This window comes from Hyla sarda, chromosome 10 (assembly GCF_029499605.1).
Source record: "Hyla sarda isolate aHylSar1 chromosome 10, aHylSar1.hap1, whole genome shotgun sequence".
Taxonomy (NCBI): domain Eukaryota; kingdom Metazoa; phylum Chordata; class Amphibia; order Anura; family Hylidae; genus Hyla; species Hyla sarda.
This window is the reverse complement of record NC_079198.1, coordinates 115,345,620-115,358,093: the sequence shown is the minus strand read 5'-3', so window position 1 is coordinate 115,358,093 and position 12,474 is coordinate 115,345,620.

Genomic DNA, 12,474 nt, shown 5'->3' with positions numbered 1-12,474 from the left:
GTGTCTCATATATGAGGGGTCAGCACTGGATGGAGGATACATTCTCATCATCCTGGTACTTGTAGTACACACAGGATTAGGATGGAGAATATGATGGGAAGTGACTCTATAACATTCCCTTCTAATCTCCTTTTCCCTCATCATATTTGCTCTGTGGCTTTATGTGACCCGGGATATTTCCAGCCTCCATGCATTAGAACATGATAAAGGACGATACCTACCCCTGTGCTATGGAATATAGACGGCCCGAGCACAACTGTAAATAGTCCCCAATATATAATTATGTCTTATATTATGGGGGAGATTTATCATTGCTTTTAGAGCATTTTTTTGTCTATGTTTAGGCGCAGTTCAGGCGTAATCAGCATATTTAGCGCCTTTTATGCGTCTTTTGATATAGAGAGTTTCGCACTTTATGACTACACGTAGAACTTTTTTTTTTGACCCTGCAGTGGTCACGTATTTATCATTTGCGACTTTTGTCAAAAGTCGCTATTTTGAGTGCAAAGGTACTTTTTTAGGCGCAAAGTTACACCACCTACCAGTAGGCGTGGGAATCACTTCTACCTTCCGCAATTCAACCTTTAACCCCTTGTGGACAACAGCGTCCCACTCTCCTTCTATGACATGCGTTCAGGAGCCGAGCGCGGGTCATAGCTGGGTGGTCCTGGTGGCTATCTGCCCCCAGGACCCATCTCTAATGCCACACATTACCGATCACTGTGATGCTCGGCTTTAACTCCTTAGACACCGCAATCAAATTTGATTGAAGCGTCTGAAATGCAAGTAAAAATGTCCCGGCAGCTCTGTTAAAGTAAGTAAAAACACCTAACCTGCCAAATTCAGGACCCGGGAAAGTGTCTATTTCCCTCCCTCACAAGTGTCTAGATAAAGTGTATGTGGTAGAGCTTTTCCCTCCACAGCAGAGCTGCGCAAAATTCTTCATCCTGCTGCACCTTCTTGATAAATAAGATGCACGCTAGTCAAACCCACCACCCAAATAAATGTGGGAAAATAGCTCTACCATAGACATTTTTTGATAAATTTGGGCCTATATCTTTATATTTAATATTACCAGTAGTTTTTAGCAATGCTGCTTTCATTTTTTTGTTCTAATCTTTCAAGAACCATAACTCTACTCACTTTTCCATAGACATTGGCGTTATCTCCAATCCCAGCTGTTGCATGTGGATGTCAGATATATTAACCCCTTAAAGGGCTTGTGCGCTGCCCTGCCTTTCGGAGCTCCGCTCACAGCATCTGGAAGTTCATTACACAGTGGTCGCGCCTCCTTCCATAGACTTTCGTTGAGGGGGCAGGTGTGACGTCAAGAGGGGGGCGGCCGCGAACATGGAAGCCCGTACACAGCGTTCGGAGTAATGAACTTCGGAGCTCCGAAATGCAGGGCAGCGCACAACCCCTTTAAGGACGTAGCCCATTTTGCCTTAAGGACCAGAGCATTTTTTGCAAATCTGACCTCTAAGCAATAATATCTCTGGGATGCTTTTACTTAGGAATTTGATTCTGAGTTTTTTTTTTTGTGTGTGTCATATTCTACTTTATGTTAGTGGAAAATTTTTGTCAATACTTGCATAATTTCTTGGTGAAAAATGCCAAAATTTCATGAAAAATTTGAAAATGTAGCATTTTTTTTACTTTGAAACTCTCTACTTGTAAGGAAAATGGACATATCAAATAAATGATATATTGATTCACATATGCAATATATATTAGAAGGCTTCAAAGTTTAGCAGGCATTTTCCAATTTTTCACGAAAATTTAAAGGGACCAGTTCAGTTTAGAGTAGATTTAAGGGGGTCTTCTTATTAGAAATACCCCATAAATAACCCCATTATAGAAAGTGCACCCTTCAAAGTATTCAAAATGACATTCAGAAAGTTTGTTAACCCTTTAGGTGTTTCACAGGAATAGCAGCAAAGTGGAGGAGAAAATAAAAAAACATCTTAATTTTTTTATACTTGCATGTCCTTGCAGAACCGTTTTTTGTTTTTTGTTTTTTTCACAAGGGGTAAAATGAGAAAAAGCCTCTCAAAATTTGTAACCCAATTTCTCTCGAGTAAGGAAATACCTCATATATAACAAGGGATACAGTGAGCCTTAACACCCCACAGGTGTTTGACGACTTTTTGTTAAAGTGGGGTGTGATTTTTTTTTTTTTTACTAAAATGCTGCATTTTACCCAAATTTTTATTTTTATAAGTGGTAATAGGAGAAAATGCCCTCGAAAATTGGAACACCATTTCTTATGACTATGGAAATACCCCATATGTGGATGTAAATTGCTCTACTGCACTACAATGCTCAGAAGAGAAGGAGCCACATTTGGCTTTTGGAAAGCAAATTTTTCTGAAATGGTTTTTGGGGGGCATGTCACATTTAGGAAGACCCATGTGCCAGAACAGCAAAAAAAAAAAAAAAAAATAACTACATTGCACAGTATTTTGGAAACTACACCCATCAAGGAATGTAACAAAAAGTGCAGTGAGCCTTAAAGCCTCATGTGTTTGATAAATGTTCATTAAAGTAGGATATGAAAAGGAAAAAAAAAATTTTTTTTCACTAAAATGCTGGGGTTACCCCTATTTTTTCATTTTAACAATGCCCCCCAAAATTTGGAAATACATTTTTTCGGAGTAAGGACATACCTCATATTTGTATGTAAAGTGCTCTGCACACCAGGTCTTAGAAGAGCAGGAGCGCCATTCGGCTTTTGGAGAGAGATTTTTGCCAGAATTAAAGTCAGGGTCCATGTGTGTTTACAGAGCTACCATGGAGCCACAACAGCAGGACAATTGCTATATTTGCTATAATTTTGGAAACTACACCCATCAAGAAACATAACAAGGGGTACAGTGAGTATTTACACCTCAAAGGTGTTTGGAACAGTGGGCCGTAAAATGAAAAAAAAAAATTTCACAAAAATGCTGGTGTTACCCCAAATTTTTCCTTTGCACAGGGGGTAAGAAGAGAATGGAAATAAAATGTTGTGCGTGCACATAACAGGGCTCAAGAGTCATGGAGCAATGTTCACATTTGAGGCCTATGGCAAATCAGTAGCTGACGGTTACATACATTTAGCGGAAAATAAAAGAAAAGAACACTCACATGTGACACCATTACAAAAAGTACCTCCCCTGGGGAAGGTGTATAGGGGTGAAGTGGACATTTGGAATAGATGGGTGTTCCCTAAATTTATTTTCCAGGAATGGATGAAGTGTAGTTTAGGGAAAATTTAAATTGCAATTTTACTACTGTTATGCCCAGAGTTTAGCCAAAAGTAAAAATGATGCCCGCCCCAAAACCCTATGCTCTGAATCATCATTCTGGGAATGTGATGTGTGTGGCCGTCCCTATTCTGTTACCTCAAATGCGCACATGCTCAGGTGGGGAGAGAGCGCTGCGCATTTGAGGCAGCATGCAAACCAACAATGCTAGTGACTCAGTGACCTATGACCCATTTTTGGAAAAAAATACCCCAAGAGGTCTTATCAGGGTTATTTTGTGAAAGTGTTTTTAGGACAATTTTGTGGTTGATGGGTTTAAAATTTGGAATGTACTTTGGACTGGTACATTGGGGTCAAATTAAGCGAAATTAAAATGGGGTAAGAGGTTTAGAAACATAGTGCTTCCTGGAAGTGTGATACTCCCTGAAGCAATCTTTTTAGTGGCCCAGATAATGGGGTGTGGTGTCCCAGCACCAGAGGCTGTCCCGGGCCTTTGGACTGTCTCGGACAGTTCATCAGTATAGGGTGTTGGGTCCATACCAGTTCTAATAAGATAAAGTTTATATTACAAATGTAATGTCATATAATATAATGTTGTACATTAATTTTGTTATTTATGTACAGTGGGGATCAAAAGTTTGGGCACCCCCCGGTAAAAATTTGTATTAATGTGCATAAAGAAGCCAAGGAAAGATGGAAAAATCTCCAAAAGGCATCAAATTACAGATTAGACATTCTTATAATATGTCAACAAAAGTTAGATTTTATTTCCATCATTTACACTTTCAAAATAACAGAAAACAAAAAAATGGGGTCTGCAAAAGTTTGGGCACCCTGCAGAGTTAATATCTTGTACTGCCCCCTTTGGCAAGTATCACAGCTTGTAAATGCTTTCTGTAGCCAGCCAAGAGTCTTTCAATTCTTGTTTGAGGTATCTTTGCCCATTCTTCCTTAAAAAAGTCTTCCAGTTCTTTGAGATTTCTGGTCTGTCTGTCATGCACTGCTCTTTTAAGGTCCATCCATAGATTTTCAATTATGTTGAGGTCAGGTGATAGTGAAGGCCATGGCAAAACCTTCAGTTTACGCCTCTTGATGTAATCCCCCGTGGATTTTGAGGTGTGTTTAGGATCATTATCCATTTGTAGAAGCCATCCTCTCTTTAACTTCAGCTTTTTCACAGATGGAATAAAGTTAGCATCCAAAATTTGCTGAAATTTTATTGAATCCATTTTCCTTCTACTCGTGAGATATTCCCTGTGCCACTGGCTGCAATACAACCCCAAAGCGTGATTGATCCACCCCCATGCTTAACCGTTGGACAGAGGTTATTTTTATTAAATTCTGTTCCCCTTCTTCTCCAAATGTACCTTTGCTCATTCGGGCCAAAAAGTTCAATTTTAACCTCATCGGTCCACAGAACTTTTTTCAAAAATGCATCAGGATTGTCAATATGTTCATTTGCAAAGTTCAAACGCTGATTTTTGTGGTGAGGAAACTCTTCCATGAAGACCCTATTTGTACAAGTATCTCTTTATAGTGGAATTGTGTACCAGAACTCCAGTGTCTGGATTTTGAATAGTTTTTCTCACAATCCTGCCAGCTGTTCTGTCTGATATTGTTCTTGGTCTTCCATTTCTTGCTTTAAAGGGGTTATCCAGGAAAAAACTATTTTTTTATTTATCAACTGGCTCCAGAAAGTTAAACAGATTTGTAAATTAATTCTATTTAAAAATCTTAATCCTTTCAGTACTTATGAGCTAATGAAGTTTAGTTGTTCTCTTCTGTCTAAGTGCTCTCTGATGACACGTGTCTAGGGAACCGGCCAGCTTAAAAACAAATCCCCATAGCAAACCTCTTCTAATCTGTGCAGTTCCCAAGACAAGCAGAGATGTCAGCAGAGAGCACTGTTGCCAGACAGAAAACAACAACTCAACTTCAGCAGCTGATAATTATTGAAAGGATTAAGATTTTTTAATAGAATTAATTTACAATTCTGTTGAACTTTCTGGAGCCAGTTGATATTAAATTTAAAAAAAAAGTTTTTTCCTGGAATACCCCTTTAACTTCCACTGTTCCTCATGACTGCCATTTCTTAATTACATTCCGATATGATTTTGACATCTGAAAACATTTTGCTATCTTCTTATAGCCTTCTCCAGCTTCGTGAGCGTCAACTATTTTCAGTTTCCGATTTCTAGACAACTGCTTAGAAGAACCCATGGTGCTAATAAGAGATGAGCGAACTTACAGTAAATTCGATTTGTCACGAACTTCTCGGCTCGGCAGTTGATGACTAATCCTGCATAAATTAGTTCAGCTTTCAGGTGCTCCGGTGGGCTGGAAAAGGTGGATACAGTCCTAGGAGACTCTTTCCTAGGACTGTATCCACATTTTCCAGCCCACGGGAGCACCTGAAAGCTGAACTAATTTATGCAGGATAAGTCATCAACTGCCGAGCCGAGAAGTTCGTGACGAATCAAATTTACTGTAAGTTCGCTTATCTCTAGTGCTGATTGTTGGGGTAAGGTCAGATGAGTCTGGGCATTTAACACCTTTGAGATTGACATCACCTGGTCTTCCCAGATGATGATTGAGAACAATCCATGACACTGGCAGGTCTCAGCTTTGTAAAGGGGGCAGTGCATGCTATAAATTCTGCAGGGTGCCAAACTTTTGCAGATGCCATTTTTTTGTTTTCTGTTATTTTGAAAGTGTAAATGATGGAAATAAAATCTAACTTTTGTTGACATATTATAAGAATGTCTTATCTGTAATTTGATGCCTTTTGGAGATTTTTCCATCCTTCCTTGGCTTCTTTATGCACATTATTATTTTTACCTGGGGTGCCCAAACTTTTGATCCCCACTGTAAATGGATGGGCTCAGAAGAGACTTTAAAGCACTTTCTATCCTCACTGCAGTATAATGATATGAATGTTAGACTCACCAGCAAGTTTAGTCCCAAAGAAATTGAGTTCTTAGACTTACAAATATATGTAGATGTCAACACTGACATACATAGAAAAAAGACCAGTCAATGCCGATTCATCTCATCCACTGCACATTATTATCCTGAAGAGGCAATTTAGTTTAAACAAATAAATATTTATATAAGAAGGAAACAAAATGGATACAATTGCTCCAGACAGTATAAATTAAAGTCTGCAAACCATTCTTATACGGGGTTAAATATGTTTTTATTTTATTTATTTATTCATTTTTATTTTAGTTTTTTCATTGTTTTGTTTCTATTTGTTTTCTGTTTTTTATTTTATTTATTTTCTTTTTTATTTTCTTTCCCCCTCTATTTTTCCTTGACTTTTCTAGAGCTATCCAAATTTCTCCTGAGGTGAGTCCAGCTGACCATTCACAATCCACGGAGTTGTCCTCAGCATAATGAAATTGACCTAAAGAAAAAGACAGAGGGTCAATGATTATATATTATGACAGATTAACAATATATATATATATATATATATATATATATTTATCGGGGTATACCACACACCGGCCTATAATACGCGCCTTCATTTTATCAAGGATATTTGGTTAAAAAAAGTTTTTTACCCAAATATCCTTGGTAAACTGAGGGTGCGTGTGCGTGCATGTGTACACCCCGATACACTGTTTCTGATCCCACAGAAGCCCCCAGGACAGGCAGGGGGAGAGAAACCGGCAGCGACGGCAGGTCTCTGCACCTGCAAAAGCTGCTGCAGTTCATTGATTTAAATCATTGAACTGCAGCGGCTTATCGGCGTATAACACGCAAATAGACTTTAGGCTAAAAATTTTAGGCTAAAAAATGTGTGTTATACGCCGATAAATACGGTATATATATATATATATATATATATATATATATATATATATATACCGCAATTATTTTTTGGCACGTGAAATAGCATTGAAAAAAATATATATTTGGAATCCGAAACACACATAGGACTACTTTTTATCTCATATATATTTATTTTTGAGAACATAGGAAAAATACACAAACAATTTAATAGGCTGTATAATACGTCACTGATTCTTTATTGGGAAAAAATAATAAACCTTCACCCCACCTGGTAATACAATTCTTCATATGATGACTTGAAACATATCAAAGATACTATCTTCCTGGTACATTTCAACTTAAGGAGAGAAACAAATGACATCACATTTTTTTTTATTTTCAATGAGCCAAGGCAAGTGCTCTCTATCACCCAAAGTGCATGAAAAAGTGCAAACGTGTCACACAAAAAAATGTGCACAAAGGATGGGTCTATCACTAAGCCCTTCTGCAACAGGAGAGAAAATTCAAAATCTTTAATTGAAGCAATTCAAAATCTTTAATTTAATTTAAAAAAACATTTAAAATCTTACGTCCCAGATTCTTCATTGGGAAAAAATTTACCTTGACCCTAACGGATAATACAATAAATTACATGATGACTTGAAACCTATCAAAGATACTATCTTCCTGGTACATTTTAATTTAACCCCTTAAGGACCAAGGACGTACCGTACGTCCTTGGTCCTGCTCTCCTCATATCACGGCGGGCCCCCCGCCTCTAATAGCGAACAGCGCCGATCGTGGCGGCGCGCGCTATTAACCCTTAAGCCGCACGCTCAGAGCTGAGCCGCGCGGCTGAAACTGAAAGTTGCCGGCTAGTTCAGTCGGGCTGTTCGGGATAGCCGCGGCTAATTGCGGCATCCCGAACAGCTGACAGGACAGCGGGAGGGCCCCTTCCTGCATCCTCGCTGTCTGATCGCCGAATGACTGCTCAGTGCCTGAGATCCAGGCCTGAGCAGTTATGCGGCAGAATAGTTGATCACTGTTTTTTTATGAGAAACCAGTGATCAATGATGAAGATCAGTGTGTGCAGTGTTATAGGTCCCTATGGGACCTATAACACTGCAAAAAAAAAGTGAATAAAGATCATTTAACTCCTCCCCTATTAAAAGTTTGAATCACCCCCCTTTTCCAATAAAAAAAAAAAACACAGTGTAAATAAAAATAAAAATAAACATATATGGTATCACTGCAAAAATGGTACCGTTAAAAACTTCAGAACACGGCGCAAAAAGTGAGCCCTCATACCGCCCCATACACGGAAAAATAAAAAAGTTATAGGGGTCAGAAGATGACAATTTTAAACGTATTAATTTTCCTGCATGTAGTTATGATTTTTTCCAGAAGTCCGACAAAATCAAACCTTTATAAGTAGGGTATCATTTTAATCGTATGGACCTACAGAATAAAGATAATGTGTCATTTTTACCGAAAAATGTACTACCTAGAAACGGAAACCCCCAAAAGTTACAAAACTGCGTTTTTTTTTTCAATTTTGTCGCACAATGATTTTTTTTTCCGTTTCACCGTAGATTTTTGGGCAAAATGACTGACGTCATTACAAAGTAGAATTGGTGGCGCAAAAAATAAGCCCTCATATGGATTTTTAGGTGCAAAATTAAAAGAGTTACGATTTTTTAAAGGCAAGGAGCAAAAAACGAAAATGCAAACACGGAAACCCCCCTCCCCCCCGGTCCTTAAGGGGTTAAGGAGAGAACCAAATCACACTTAACATCTTATCAGCTACACAAGCATTCCTAGGGAAACCCTGACCCCCCAACCTCAATCCCAACCCCACTGCTCTCACTTTTAAACATTTCTTCTCAAGGAGAGCTTCAAAAGACATGCAAAATCTTTTAGACTAATCAATGCTTCATTGAAAAAAATATATATTTGGAAACCGAAACATGCATCGGAATACTTTTTCTCTCATATTAATTTATTCTTAAGAAGATAGGAAAAAAACACCAATAATTTGATAGGCTGTATAATACGTCCCAGTTTATTCATTTGGAAAAAAAAACGTAACCTTGAGCCTAACGGGTAATACAATACTTAAAATGATTATTTGAAACCTATCAAAGATACTGTTACGCCGAGCGCTCCGGGTCCCCGCTCCTCCCCGGAGCGCTCGCAACATCCTCGCTACTGCAGCGCCCCGGTCAGATCTACTGACCGGGTGCGCTGCGATACCGCCCCCAGCCGGGATGCGATTCGCGATGCGGGTGGCGCCCGCTCGCGATGCGCACCCCGGCTCCTATACCTGACTCGCTCTCCGTCGGTCCTGTCCCGGCGCGCGCGGCCCCGCTCCCTAGGGCGCGGACGCGCCGGGTCTCTGCGATTTAAAGGGCCACTGCGCCGCTGATTGGCGCAGTGGGTCTAATCAGTCATTCACCTGTGCACTTCCCTATTTAACCTCACTTCCCCTTCCCTTCCTTGCCGGATCTTGTTGCCATCGAGCCAGTGAAAGCGTTCCCTTGTGTGTTCCTAGCCTGTGTTCCAGACCTCCTGCCGTTGCCCCTGACTACGATCCTTGCTGCCTGCCCCGACCTTCTGCTACGTCCGACCTTGCTCTTGTCTACTCCCTTGTACCGCGCCTATCTTCAGCAGCCAGAGAGGTTGAGCCGTTGGTAGTGGATACGACCTGGTTACTACCGCCGCTGCAAGACCATCCCGCTTTGCGGCGGGCTCTGGTGAAAACCAGTAGTAACTTAGAACCGGTCCACTAGCAAGATCCACGCCAATCCCTCTCTGGCACAGAGGATCCACCTCCTGCCAGCCGAATCGTGTCAGTAGATCCGGCCATGGATCCCGCTGAAGTTCCACTGCCAGTTGTCGCCGACCTCACCACGGTGGTCGCCCAGCAGTCGCAACAGATAGCGCAACAAGGCCACCAGCTGTCTCAACTGACCGTGATGCTACAGCAGTTACTACCACAGCTTCAGCAATCATCTCCTCCGCCAGCTCCTGCACCTCCTCCGCAGTGAGTGGCCGCTTCCGGCCTACGACTTTCTTTGCCGGATAAATTTGATGGGGACTCTAAGTTTTGCCGTGGCTTTCTTTCACAATGTTCCCTGCACTTGGAGATGATGTCGGACCAGTTTCCTACTGAAAGGTCTAAGGTGGCTTTCGTAGTCAGCCTTCTGTCTGGGAAGGCTCTGTCATGGGCCACACCGCTCTGGGACCGCAATGACCCCGTCACTGCCTCTGTACACTCCTTCTTCTCGGAAATTCGAACTGTCTTTGAGGAACCTGCCCGAGCCTCTTCTGCTGAGACTGCCCTGCTGAACCTGGTCCAGGGTAATTCTTCCGTTGGCGAGTACGCCATCCAATTCCGTACTCTTGCTTCCGAATTATCCTGGAATAATGAGGCCCTCTGCGCGACCTTTAAAAAAGGCCTATCCAGCAACATTAAAGATGTTCTGGCCGCACGAGAAATTCCTGCTAACCTACATGAACTCATTCATCTTGCCACTCGCATTGACATGCGTTTTTCCGAAAGGCGTCAGGAGCTCCGCCAGGATATGGACTTTGTTGGCACGAGGCGTTTTTTCTCCCCGGCTCCTCTCTCCTCTGGTCCTCTGCAATCCGTTCCTGTGCCTCCCGCCGTGGAGGCTATGCAAGTTGACCGGTCTCGCTTGACACCTCAAGAGAGGACACGACGCCGCATGGAGAATCTTTGCCTGTACTGTGCCGGTACCGAACACTTCCTGAAGGATTGTCCTATCCGTCCTCCCCGCCTGGAAAGACGTACGCTGACTCCGCACAAAGGTGACACAGTTCTTGATGTCAACTCTGCTTCTCCACGCCTTACTGTGCCTGTGCGGATATCTGCCTCTACCTTCTCCTTCTCTACTAAGGCCTTCTTGGATTCCGGATCTGCAGGAAATTTTATTTTGGCCTCTCTCATCAACAGGTTCAACATCCCTGTGACCAGTCTCGCCAGACCCCTCTACATCAATTGTGTTAACAATGAAAGATTGGACTGTGCCGTGCGTTACCGCACGGAACCCCTCCTAATGTGCATCGGACCTCATCACGAAAAAATTTAGTTTTTGGTCCTCTCCAATTGCACTTCTGAAATTCTCCTTGGACTACCGTGGCTTCAACGCCATTCCCCAACCCTTGATTGGTCCACAGGAGAGATCAAGAGCTGGGGTACTTCTTGTTTCAAGGACTGTCTTAAACCGGTTCCCAGTACTCCCTGCCGTGACCCTGTGGTTCCTCCTGTAACCGGTCTCCCTAAGGCTTATATGGACTATGCTGTCGTATTTTGCAAAAAGCAAGCTGAGACTTTACCCCCTCACAGGCCTTTTGACTGTCCTATTGACCTCCTCCCGGGCACTACTCCACCCCGGGGCAGAATTTACCCTCTGTCCGCCCCAGAGACTCTTGCTATGTCTGAATACATCCAGGAAAATTTAAAAAAGGGGTTTATCCGCAAATCCTCCTCTCCTGCTGGAGCTGGATTTTTCTTTGTGTCCAAAAAAGATGGCTCCCTACGTCCTTGCATTGATTACCGCGGACTTAATAAAATCACGGTAAAGAACCGCTACCCCCTACCTCTTATCTCTGAACTCTTTGATCGCCTTCAAGGTGCCCACATCTTTACCAAACTGGACTTAAGAGGTGCATATAATCTCATCCGCATCAGGGAGGGGGACGAATGGAAAACTGCATTTAACACCAGAGATGGACACTTTGAGTATCTGGTCATGCCCTTTGGCCTGTGCAACGCCCCTGCCGTCTTCCAAGACTTTGTTAATGAAATTTTTCGTGATCTCTTATATTCCTGTGTTGTTGTGTATCTGGACGATATTCTGATTTTTTCTGCCAACTTAGAAGAACATCGCCAGCATGTCCGCATGGTTCTTCAGAGACTTCGAGACAATCAACTTTATGCCAAAATGGAGAAATGTCTGTTTGAATGTCAATCTCTTCCTTTCCTAGGATACTTGGTCTCTGGCCAGGGACTACAAATGGACCCAGATAAACTCTCTGCCGTCTTAGATTGGCCACGCCCCTCCGGACTCCGTGCTATCCAACGTTTTTTGGGGTTCGCCAATTATTACAGACAATTTATTCCACATTTTTCCACTATTGTGGCTCCTATCGTGGCTTTAACCAAGAAGAATGCCAATCCTAAGTCCTGGTCTCCTCAAGCGGAAGACGCATTTAAACGGCTCAAGTCTGCCTTTTCTTCTGCTCCCGTGCTCTCCAGACCTGACCCATCTAAACCCTTCCTATTGGAGGTTGATGCCTCCTCAGTGGGAGCTGGAGCGGTCCTTCTACAAAAAAATTCTTCCGGGCATGCTGTTACTTGTGGTTTTTTTTCTAGGACCTTTTCTCCGGCGGAGAGGAACTACTCCATCGGGGATCGAGAACTACTGGC